Source organism: Onychomys torridus, chromosome 9 (assembly GCF_903995425.1).
Source record: "Onychomys torridus chromosome 9, mOncTor1.1, whole genome shotgun sequence".
Lineage (NCBI taxonomy): Eukaryota > Metazoa > Chordata > Mammalia > Rodentia > Cricetidae > Onychomys > Onychomys torridus.
This window is the reverse complement of record NC_050451.1, coordinates 45,572,394-45,584,592: the sequence shown is the minus strand read 5'-3', so window position 1 is coordinate 45,584,592 and position 12,199 is coordinate 45,572,394. Positions and strand designations below refer to the sequence as shown.

At 47.0% G+C, this 12,199-nt stretch overlaps 1 pseudogene; it reads left to right on the top strand.

Annotated features, from left to right (window-relative positions):
* Nucleotides 1-818: 818 nt before the first annotated feature.
* LOC118590905 lies at nucleotides 819-1,718 on the top strand (annotated as a pseudogene).
* Nucleotides 1,719-12,199: the final 10,481 nt, after the last annotated feature.

Here is a 12,199-nt window from a genome sequence, read left to right as displayed (position 1 = left end):
CAAGACCCAAGTATACTCTGTTCACCAGAGATGCACGCCTGGGCAGAGACAAAAGGACAGGGAGAGATAAAGATATGCAACGCCAACACTAATTACAGGAAGGCTGGAGTGGCTGTGTTAGTTTAAGACAAAATAGACTTGAAGACACGTAGTTTACCTGAGATAAAGAAATACATTGCTTCAGATCAGTATACCACCAATGAAGAAAATATCCATATATCACAGGGAGATGCCAAATATGCATGTGGTATCTTGAGCATAGAGCTCAAAGATGCCTGGAGTAAAACTTACAGAACTGACAGGAAGAACAGATGCAGCTGTAACCGTGGGTAGGTGGCCACACCATTCTGTCATTAGTTGACTGAGCATATAGATGGAAAATTTTGATAAGAAAATAGAAGACCCAAATAACATCATCTGCCTCATTGACAGCCCCAGAACCCAACTGTGAAATCTACATTATTGCTAAGAGAACACAATGATTCACCAGGGTTGGCCTTGGGTGGGACCTGCAAACACGGCTCAATGAATTTCAAGATGAAAGCCCTATATAAGATATTCTGGACCAAACAGAATTAAATTACAAATAAATTAACAAGAAGATATAGGTAAAAAGCTGAGGCAGGGGTATGGAGGTGGCAGCTGAGGCAGGAGGCATGCAGGAGGAGGGTAGCTTCCTCAGAGTCAAATTCCTGCATCCCCAGCTGCAACTCTGCTCCTGCAGTGCCCGGTGAAGAGGCTAGCTGGATGGGCTGGTGAGCCCAAGTCAGGAACTGGGTAGGGTCCTCTGACCGCTGAAGGCAACTGCCAGGATCAGGATGTTCTGCTTCATGAGGGACGTGGAGCCTGAGGATGTTCCTGATGGACCCCTTCATAATTCACTACCAGCATCTGAAACACATGTTGTCAGGTAGCTTTGGATACAGCCCCTTCCTTAGCATCACAGATGGCAACATGCCTGCAATCAGGCCTGTCAACAGCAGGATGTAGGCTGGGGCTGGCTCTCCCTTCCAGATGTTGGGAATGTCTGGCGGCTTCGTGGACCTGTTTGGAATAATGCATGACCTGACTGGGAACATGGAACCTGTGGCTGCTGGAAGCAACTGCCAGACCTTTTCTGTGTCCACTGTCATCTCCTACTCCAACACTGGGGATGGTGCCCTCAAGATTTACCAGGAGGTAGCCGGGCGGTGGTGGAGCACACCTTTAGTTCCAGCACTTGGGAGGCAGAGCCTGGTGGATCTCTGTGAGTTCGAGGCCAGCCTGGTCTACAGAGCGAGATCCAGAAAAGGCACCAAAACCACACAGAGAAACCCTGTCTCGAAAAACCAAAAAAAAAAAAAAAAAAAAAAAAAGATTTACCAGGAGATGTGCTCTGCCCCAAGTGGAATTTGGGAGAAATGGACGACTGTCCGGGACTCAGCCAGTAGTCTGTCATGTTTGGGACAGGGCTCACATCCTCCAGTGCTCCCGAAACCACTTAATGGGGGAACCAGGAAGAACTAGAGGACTACAACAACCTGGATGAAAGTGAGGTAGCAACGTCTAATGATGAATGGTAACGGGAGACGTCCCAATTCTGGTAGCCACGTCCTCTGGAATTTCGACAGCAGGAGGCATCTGTGGGTCGGGGATGAAGGGCAGAGAGGCGTCCTCACTGGGCTATCCAGGGATCTGAGGACTCCCACGCACAAATGTCCAGTCGCTATGACTGGTGAAGGGTCCAGGCTCCCGGCTTCTCTTACACAGTCCTGAGAGGCTGAGAAATCATCCCTCGAAATAACGTTGTCCTTTCCAACTTCCATCCCAATTTAATGTTAAATTAACAGGCAAGCTGGCCCCCACCTCTCCCTGGGGGGTCTCAGGGAGAGCCTTTTACTGATGCCTTTAACCTACTTTTCCTGTCTCTCATTCCCTCACCGTGATGACCCCACCCATCTGTCTTCACTAACTTGAGTTCCGCTGTTCCCTCTCCAAGGCCCCTCATCTTCCCTGAGCCCCTGCCACACATTGAAATGTTTTGTGGGGCAAGCTCTCAGTTTAGAGCTCCCCATCCCTCAGCTCCCCTGGACCCTTGCCCACCTCTTCCACAGAGTCCCACTGCAGATACCATAGTCCTATCAGGGCTGTGGAGGCAGTGGACTAGTTCCCAACTCCTTGTCCCTTCTCCCATGCCCACATCACAAAAACCACGTCCCTATACCCTTCTCTGCCTTTACAAAAATAAATGATTTGTGCAACTTGTGACTAGGTGTTTATGGACTAAAGGAGAAAGGGAAAAAAAGAAGATGTAGGTAAAATCTCCCCCAATGGACAAGTTAAACAATATATACTTAATTTACTCATGGGTCAAAGGCATTGCCAGACAACTTAGAGAATAGGTTAAACCTAATCATAGTGGAGATTGAAGACAAAAATCATGAAATACAACTAAATAATCTTCAGGTTCAAAGTCTTATGATTTTCATTGTGTGTATTAGAAAGATTGTTTTAAAAAAAATCAAATACACAATCACAGACCTCAGTTACCCCCAACACCATCACTATTAGTTTCCAGGACTAAAAATACTCAACCTGATTAAACTCTGCTTCAAGCTACCTCATGCAGCAAGCATGAGACCCAGAGGTCTCTCCAGCTCTGCAAAGAAATGGCATTTTATGATCTTGTTTAAGCCCTTGTTCTGAGAACAAATGAATGGATAGCTTAACACAGGTGAGTCCATGTAAGCTGACAAAGCAACCCCAGTGGTAACATACACAGATTACAAACCCCTGGGTTGGGGTGGGAGAGGGAGGAGACAGGAAAATAGAAGGGAACTGGTTGGGAAGAGGATGTGTGTGTGTGTGTGTGTGTGTGTGTGTGTGTGTGTGTGTGTGTGTCTCAGGCACAACCAATAAATAGCTGCGGAAACAAACCACCCTGATCCCTGAGCTGCTTCTGTCTCCCTCATCTTATTCTGAGGGTTCTCAACTGAGTCCGTGTGTGAAAAGCCTCCATGTACCGATATTCTTGGGTATTTGAGCACGCGTCTTGTGAGAGGAAGATGATGTCCTGTCAGGCTCTACCACGTCACCAGAGGAAAGCCACCAAGGCTGCCAGCCACGTGGAGACCTGGCCTCAGTAAACCACATTCTTTGTCTTCCTGTTATTCTTGCCAACATGCTGACGTTTGACTGACTTTCCTTAATCTTCCTCAGACAGCTCAAGTTTAGAAACTGTCAGTGTAACTCTTTATGCCATACTAAATTCCATAGGTTAATGCCCTAGCAATTACAGGAGAGTCATTTTTAATTCCACGGGGAACACTGACAGCTGCCTCACACTCGAAGAGTTGTAAGTCCAGAGTGATGATTTCTTAGTAAAGGAAGCATCTCCTGGGTTCCTAATTGGATTAGGAAAGTCATTCATTCAGCTTAATTCAATTCACTGAAAACTGGCTCTTTTCACATCACCTATGTGCTAAAAGTTGGTGCTCATGCTGGATCCTGGTGCTGGATTCCAGATGCTGGGTGCTGGAACCAGTGCTAGGCACTAGGTGCTCGTGGTATATGGGGTACTGGGTGCTGGGAGAAGCAATGAGGTTTCTGTCGCCAAGGGTCTTGCGCTCCAAAGATGTGCAAACCAACTTCCAAAATAGCGCGGGAGAATGAAAGATGTTTCAGCACAGAAGGAAAATTACCATTATTTGTGAGAATCAAATACTCTTTGAGTCTTGAAGGATAAGAATGACTTTTGAAGATGGGGAAAAGAAAACCTGAATGTAAGGAGCAGCACAAAGATCTGGGCTGCTGGGCTGCATGGCAGTCATGGAGCATGTGCTCTGGGAGCGTACGCTGCCCGTGGCTGTGAAGGGGAAAGGCAGACAGCAAGTCTTCAGTCTTTAGGGTAGCCTCGAGGGTGAAGGGCCACAGAAAGGTATTGCAGGGCTCTATGGAGAGTGGTGGGGTGAGCTGTCCAAGACTGCAACCCCAGGAGCAGTGTGGGAGAGGAGGGGGTACCTGGCTGACACCTTCCCAGCATCTCAGGAGGCCCACCCTTTTCTTGTCAAATGTCACAGCCTCTGTTATGCTTTCTCTGAAAGCCACAGGCTGGTGCCGCCCAACTTTCCAGTGCCCTGCCCCTCCCTTTTGAAATCCTCATTGTACTTATGATTGTTAGTTGTCTCTCTGCAGGCTCATGAGACTAGGGACTATAGGGCTGGTGGAGTTATTTGTGGCCAGGGCTTCACACACTTGAAGATACTCAGAGGATTGTTGAGTGAATGAACAGGGTTTCCGAGGGCCCAAAGTGAGCCATCAAAAAGACAGAGAACATGCCAGGTGTGGTGGAGCACAGCTGGGTGGTGGAGGCGGGGGACTGTGAGTTCAAGGCCGTCTTGAACTACATGGAGAAACCTGTCTCTAAAAACCAAGAGCTGGGGAAAGAGCTCAGTGGGAGGTAGTTTGCCTAGCATAGCAAGGCCCTGGGTTCAAGCTCCAGAGAGAGAGAGAGAGAGAGAGAGAGAGAGAGAGAGAGAGAGAGAGAGAGAGAGAGAGAGAGATGCTGGAGAGGGATAGAGGAGGATTAGATGTCTAGCCAGAGGGGAGAAGGCTACCAGAGCCTGGCCAGAGACAGGCCCGGAAGAGAGAGTGGATCGCCACAACTTTCACATTATTCTTAGAATTCACTAACCATCAGCCTGCCACCCTCTTGCTAGGAGCTGAAATTGAGCCTTATAAATAAAGACAGATGTTCAGCATCTTTGCATTTATGTTCTCCCATACCCTCGCTCCCCTGGAACACTAGAACACAGGAAACAAGCATCATCCACGTCACTCATAACCTGCCGGGGTGGGGGGTGGGGTGGGGGGGGGGGTGGGAGTCGGGGCATGTGAGTGGTGGCTTCGGAGTACAACCCGACCTATCAGAAAGGCTCCTCCAACCCGCTGCCGCCCCACCCCCCCATGCAAGGGTGTGTCACGGCATGGTTGGCACTGAGGAGGTCCTTTCTGACATCAACTGGAACAGCTGCAGGTGAAGACAGACTCTTTTGTCACCAGTCTTGAGATACGTGTTGATCCTTCCCTGGGTTGAAGTTAGAGATTCTGCAGCCAGCTCTCAGCTGAGCCAAGGTTTTAGTTAAAGATTCAAAACAGAACCAGTGAGACGTAATCTTGTTTCATCTGTGGAGACAGAGGATCCGGTCTGCTTGGATTGCAGTCGCTATGGGGCTTTGATAAAGAACCTGGGAGATAAACAGCTTAGGTTCCCAGTCAAAGTCTGACGAAGGGTCCCGATTAGGTCTGGTCCGCAGAGCCAAAGACTGGAGTCAGGTTGGATACTGCTGGGAACTAGCTCATTGCGCAGCTCTTTTCTTCTCTTTTATTTATTTATAATTATTTTTTTTGAGAATTTTGTATAAATGCACACAATGTATTTTTGATCATACCCATCCCCTGCAGCCCCCCGGGAATCCCCTCTCCAGCACATCTACACTTCCTCCTCCTAACTTCATGCCCTCTTTTTATTTTTTTAACCTACTAAGTCTCATTAGTGCTGCCCATTTGTGTTCCCATGTGGGTGTGGGGGCCACTGGAGCAGGGGCCACACTCCTAAAGAAAAACGTCTCTCCCTTCCCCATCAGCCACCCACTGCCTAGAGTTCCTTAGCGGGTAGTTACAAGCTGGAATAGTTACGCGCTTGGTCCTGTGCTGCACTTATGCAGCACACCACAGCTGCCGTGGGCTGGTGAACTCAGTGACTGAGCCACCCCCAGAAGACAGCATTTCATGGCACTCCCCTGCATCATCCTCCAACTCTGCCACTCTTTCAGCACCCCAGTTCTGTGCTTCTGAGCCTTGGGTAGGACGAGGTTAGAAGTGCTTTGAGAAACCCTGTCCTGGGAAAGTGGCAGCTTTCTGAATGACTCACTTTGGGTCCTGTCCTGGGCTGATTTGTTACGAAGAAGATGGAAGTCTCGGAGCGAGGTGTGGTGGCTCACTCCTCTAATCCCAGTATCAGGAGGATTGCCATGAGCTGGAGACCAACTCGGGCAAAGTGAAATTCTTAGGAAATAACACAACAGCAAAAACAGAAAGAAAATATACAGCCTCTAAACTTCCTACCAGGCCACACCACAGAAGTTGTAAATAAGCCCTGTTCATGGAAGCTGGGGCAGCCTTAGCTATAAAGATCGGAGGGATTGGTGGTGACATCCATGTATTCTGAAATCCAAATGAGCCATAGCTGAAGATTTCCCAGCTGGACTCATTCATTCAACATGTGTTGGGGACTGGAAAATAATGAGTGTTTGACAACTTGTGAATGAATTAATAACAAAATAATACAAGAAGCCATGTAATAAACAACACATTTATTAAGATAAGAAAATGTTTGAACATTTTGTTGTCTTATTTATATGTAAATATAAATAAATAAATAATTATTTATATGCTGTTATAGAATATGCTTCTGTTAATTAATACAAGACCTAACATTAAAGAACCAAGGGCTTTTTAATTAGTAGATTTCACTGTTATTTATTGTATTTTTCTTTTTGTGGCACAGGGCTTCACACGTGTGAATTCTCTACCCCGGCTGATCTTCAGCCCTTGGTCTTTTTTGAGGCAGTCTTCCTATGGTGCCCAAGCTAGCCTTGAAGCCACTATGCAGCCCAGGTTGGCCTCAAACATATAATTCTCCTGCCTCAGTAATTTACAAGTACTGAAATTACACGGTGGGCACCACCAGACCTGGCAAGAGAGCAATTTGAAGCCATTTCACATTTACAGAAAAATTAAGCTCCTGCATAGAGTCCCCACAAGCTCAAGTACCTCTGCTATTCACGTCCTGCACTGAGATGGTGTGTTGGTTACAGCTGGTATGACAACGCCAATAAACTATCAATCACTAAAGTCCAGTTCAGTGCCCACACTTGCCCACTACTCTCTGTGAGTTTGGACAGATGTATAATGCTGTGTGTTCCCCATTAGAGCATCATAGAACCATTTCACTATCTAAAAGCCTTGTGCGCCTCACCTTCTCCTTCTTCCATCCAGCAACCTTTCATAGCCATTGATCCTTTTACTGGCACCAGAATTTCACTATTTCCAATGATCAGATTGTTAAGAATCCTAAAGTGCGCAGCCTTTCCAGGCTGCCTTGTGTCATTCAGCACAGCACACACAAAGCTCCTCCATGTGTTTTCTAGTGTTCCATGGTGGATTTCTGGACTGGTGAATAATATTTCATTGTATGGACGTACCACAGTTTGTTTCACTGGTAGAAGAACTGAGGCCATTTTGTTTGCTTCCAAGTTTTTCCACTCATAAACAGAACTTCTTTAAACATCCTTACAGGATTTTATGTGAGCATCAGTTCTGACTTTCTTGGGTAAATAACAAGGAATCTGATTACTGGATCATAAAGGAGGTTTTCAAGAAAGTGCCAAACTGTTTTTCAAAGTTTCACACTCTGCATAGTCCAGGCTGGTCTTAAACTTGTGGAAATCCTATCTTGGTCTCCCAAGTGTTGGGATTTCAGATGTGAGTCACCTCTCCAAGCTTTGAGTAGTTTGGGAGGTTTGGGTCCCAGTTCGATGAGTTATTTGCCTGTCTTTGATGCTAGCTCACAGTTAAATGGGTAGGTGTGTTCCTCTAGTTTGACTAGTCTCTTCATGCCCTCCTCACATAGTGTCTCTCACAGTCCAACCTCCAACGCCCTCCTCTCCGGAATGATGCTCTTAATATGTTATCAGTAAACTGAGGTCACCCAAATTTCTCTTCCATTTGTTATCTAGAAGATGATCAGTTTTGCTCTTTTCATTTAGATCCATGATTCATTTTGAGTCAGTTTTTTGTGAGAGGTGTTATGATTTTTTTTAAGATTATCTTTTCTCTGAAGAGTTGCTTTTGTTCACAAAAATCAGACTTTTGAAGTTTGAACTAGTAGACAATGCCTTTTGTTGTTACTAGACGGGGTCTCACTGTGCAACCCAGGCTAGCCTCAAGTTCACAGCCTCACCATTCCATCATCCTGCCCAGTCCTGGAATTATAGGTGTGTGCCACCACACCTGACACACAATTGCCTAATCTTGAGCAACAGACAGGAACAGTGAGATGTCCTGAAAAAATAACTTTCAAAATAAAGCACAGGAAGGCCATGGGGCAGCTTTGAACCTAAGCCCTATGCTGCAAAGTGCTCATAGATAATCCTCTTCTACAGCCCAGCTTCTCCCTGGCTATGGCCTCTGTGGCCCTCGGGACATTATCACATCTCCTTGCCATGTTTTTTCTGCACTCATCTGAGAGCAGGAAACTGAAGCAGCCCAGTGAGGAGCAAGTGCTAAGCGATGCAGTGGAGGCTGTGGGAAGAAAGGCGCGTCGATGTCAACATAATGCTGTCCGCACTCAGACTGGACGCCGCTGCCCTGCTCACATCTCAGTGATACCAGCAACTCAGAACACGGTGAGACAAGAGAGAAATGAGCAAAAGATGGAAAAGGAGACACCGACAGGAACGTCCATATGGACACAACAAAGTGTTGTGTGGGGAATGTCGCTAGGAAGACAGGAGGCGGAGATAGAGCCTTCATTAGAGTCCAGACACTTTGCCTGGACTCTCAGAAGCAAGGTCCCCTTTTAGACCACAATTCGGTAATTTGGATAGCCCCTTCTGTCCCAAGGAGGACACTAAAGTAGAAAGGAATAAGAGTATGAAAAAAGAGAAGAAGAAAGAAAGGAGAAGGAGAGAGACCATTTCGGGGACCCTCTTGCTAAGGTGCCAGTTACTGATGGTAACTCGTCTAAATCCTCACATGGCACCTTCAAGGGTTTTACATTGCAGCTGGGCTTGACTGACACCTGTCATTGACAAGAGCTGGGCCACGGCTATAGTTAAACATTCTACAGTCCACACATCCCGGGAAGCTTTCAGAACCATGGCTGGCCAGCGGAGAGGTGTGCCGCAGCATCCACTAAAGACTGGCTGCAGTGAAGGTGACATCCGGGAAGCCACCAAACGCAGAAGGATCAAAAGTTTCAAGAGCGAGACTGGAAGAGAATAGAGGAGCGAAAGTTGCTGAAGTCATCTACTATTTGGGACATCCCTGAAGTCATAAGGGCCTCCTCGTAAATGGGGACACCTTGGGAGTTGGTGGACAGTAGAGATCCTGCCCAGTCTGTGGTGTCTCTGAATGGGCGACACAATTCTTAGTAGTATGTTCTCATCATTGGAGGATGGGTGTGCTGGGCTTGGAAGCCCAGAAAGGGAAGGCCTTCCTTCCTGTGGCTAGAACTTGGAAGGAAACATTTAAGGGAGGGACCCCGCAGGGCAGGGAGTTTGGAATCTTGTAGGAGCAGCTTGTATTAGTCACTGCCATGTCACTGTAGCCCAAAAACGCGATGTTGACAACTTCAGCCTTTACATCAGTCCACAGTTTCAGAAGGTGTCCTCGAGGCGGGGAAGACACAGTGAGAGCTTGGTTCGTGGTGACTGGAGTGGTCGGAGGGAGAAGCTGTTGTAGCAGACCAGGAAGCAGAGAGGGCAAGGCAGGAACTAATATGAGAGTCAACCTTTGAGAAGGCTCACACTTGGTGACCTATTTCTATCAGGTAGACCCCACCCTCCAACATCTCCGGAACTTTCCAAAATAGCAGCACATCTGGGGACCAAGCATTCTAAACGAGGGCCCATGGAAGACATTGCAGACTCCAGCACAGCTCATCCACCTCTCTCACACCTGGGTCTTCTTTCCCATCCTCCTGCAACTCAGCCTCAGATACCCCCATGCTCTCTCAAATGATCCCAAGAAATAGTCTGAAAATATAGTTACAACTTGCTGCCAATGAGTGAGAGCCTAGAGCCGAGGAACAAGTCTCTCACATGCCCTCCACCTCTGTGCACCAAACATACAGCCACTAGCTTATGAAAAGCAAATGTCCTTCACCAGAAAGGACAGGAAAAGCCCTTGTAGCCAAGACGGTGAAAAGTGAGTATATTTATCACTTTCTAGTTACAAAGTATCTGACAAAAGGAAAGGTTTCTTTTCAGCAAGCTGAATGATGAGCTCAGTCCCCTTTCTTCTTCATATCTAGCCCATGATTTCTGACTATGGTGCTGCCCACATTTGGGGTGCATCTTCCTTCCTCAATCAATCCTCTCTGGAAAAGCCCTTATTAGTTGCACCCAGGACCGTGCCTCCTAGGTGACTCCAAATCCAGTCAGATTGACAACTGAAGATGGACCATCATGGCGCATCACTGAGAAAGTCTGCATGGAAACACTAAAGGAGAATCAAGGGGAGACTTAAAAGCAGATGATCTGCCTTTTGCTTCCTGATGCCTCGACGTCTCATCTCAGCACTGTCGGGTAATTCCTTAGTTCTCCTCCAGGACTGAAAACATCACAATAGTCCATGTCCAGCCCAAGTCCTGAAAGCGTTCAATGGTAATACCCTGAAACTGTCAAATCCTTGGTCTTCTATTTTAGAGAATAGTTAAGGGAAAGACATAAGAAGGCAAAAGGTCAGTACAAGAAGTTCATTGTTCTGAAAGATGCATTTGTAGTTAAAGAACTTGGCATCTAATGGTGGGCGATCTCTTCATTTCTAACGGTATACTCACATACAAACATCTCCAGTATTACTAATTTTTTTTCTGGGGAGGGGAGGAGAAGACAATCCTACTTAAACACCCCAACTCTTTCCTGGCTTGCTTATCATCTCTTTTTTTTCCCTCACAGTTCATTGTGGTGAGAGCAGAAAATAGGATGAAATTGATTTGTAAAATCACTTGTTACAGATAGTAGATAACAGTTCACATTTTCCGGGGGGAGGTGCACTGACTGGCACATGCCTGTACTCCCAGTGCTCAGGAAGCAAAGGCCAGAAGATCACAAGTTCAAGACCAACCTGGATTACATAGCAAAACCCTGGCTCAAACAAATAAGAACATTTGTGGTAGTGTATACCACAGATAAAAATGAAGGGCTAAACAAGACCTCCCTGTTCAGAAACCTCATGCTCTTGGCCACACAGAGTGAAGCCCTTGACCTTAGCACAGTCCTGACCAATGTTCTATTCTCAGTTGCTTACAATCATGATTCTCAAAGGAGAAGGAACTAGTGACAGGGATCAGTTAGCATCTCCTGGGAGGATGAAAGATCCCACATGTACTGGTTAATATTATGTATGAACTTGGCTAGTCCAAAGGGCCCAGATTTGTTTTGTCAAGCACCAGTCTCAATGGCACTATGAAGACAGATAGATGTAGTTTCTAAGTGTGAATAACAGTTACATCACTGACTAACTCGGATGGCCCACTGTAATGGGAGTGACCCTCACAAAATCAGCGGAAGGCCACAGGAGAAGAGGCTGAGGTCAGCTAAGGAAGAGGGAACCCGGCTCCAGACTTTTGGTGAGAATCCACTGAGTCACCAGCTCTACCTGGTTCTCCAGCCTGACCTGTGGATTTCGGATTTAATGACCCCGCATTTCAAAAGCCAATTCTTTAACATGAATCTCTCTGAACACATACACAGACTGCCTGTGGGTTCTCTGTCTTTGGAGAGTTCTGACTCACTCACACATCATCCTTCAGAAAACTGTCCCCACCTGGGCACACACTGCCACACTGGCTCCTCCCTCAACCCAGCTGCCTCCCCCTCCCTAATTCCTCCTTCACCTCACCCCCACCCCAGGTGAACCTGTGTGGCCTTGACCAGCCACATTGTCTCCCACCCAACTCCTACCAAAGCAAAGCCACAACAAACCCAGCAAACACATCCGAAGTGGCTTTGGTTCACAGTTCTAGAACTAAATAGGCCTCAGGGCCAGAGTGGCTTCTGAGAACTACGGCGCTATGGCGTGCCTAGCTGAGACTCGAGGGCAAAGAGCTGAGCTGAGCACATAGGGAGATGGCTTAACTGTCTCCAGCTCAGCGTTCCATTTGCGCCCACGGATCACCCGCAGTGACTGAAGCTCAGTTGCCATGCCTGACTGATTTGTTGACTGATTCGCAGATTATCTGCACTACAGTAGGTTGTATTTTGTTGCATAAGGGCTTGAATATAAAGGCTTCAATTTTGTCGCACAGAGACTTCACGTTTGCCAACCAGCAAACTGCACGCTGATTCAATTCTGTTTGAACTGTACTCTGTCACTCCGTCGGTTAGATCTAGGTGGGTGAGGGTGGGTCAGAGAGAAGGAGGCAGGGTCTGGA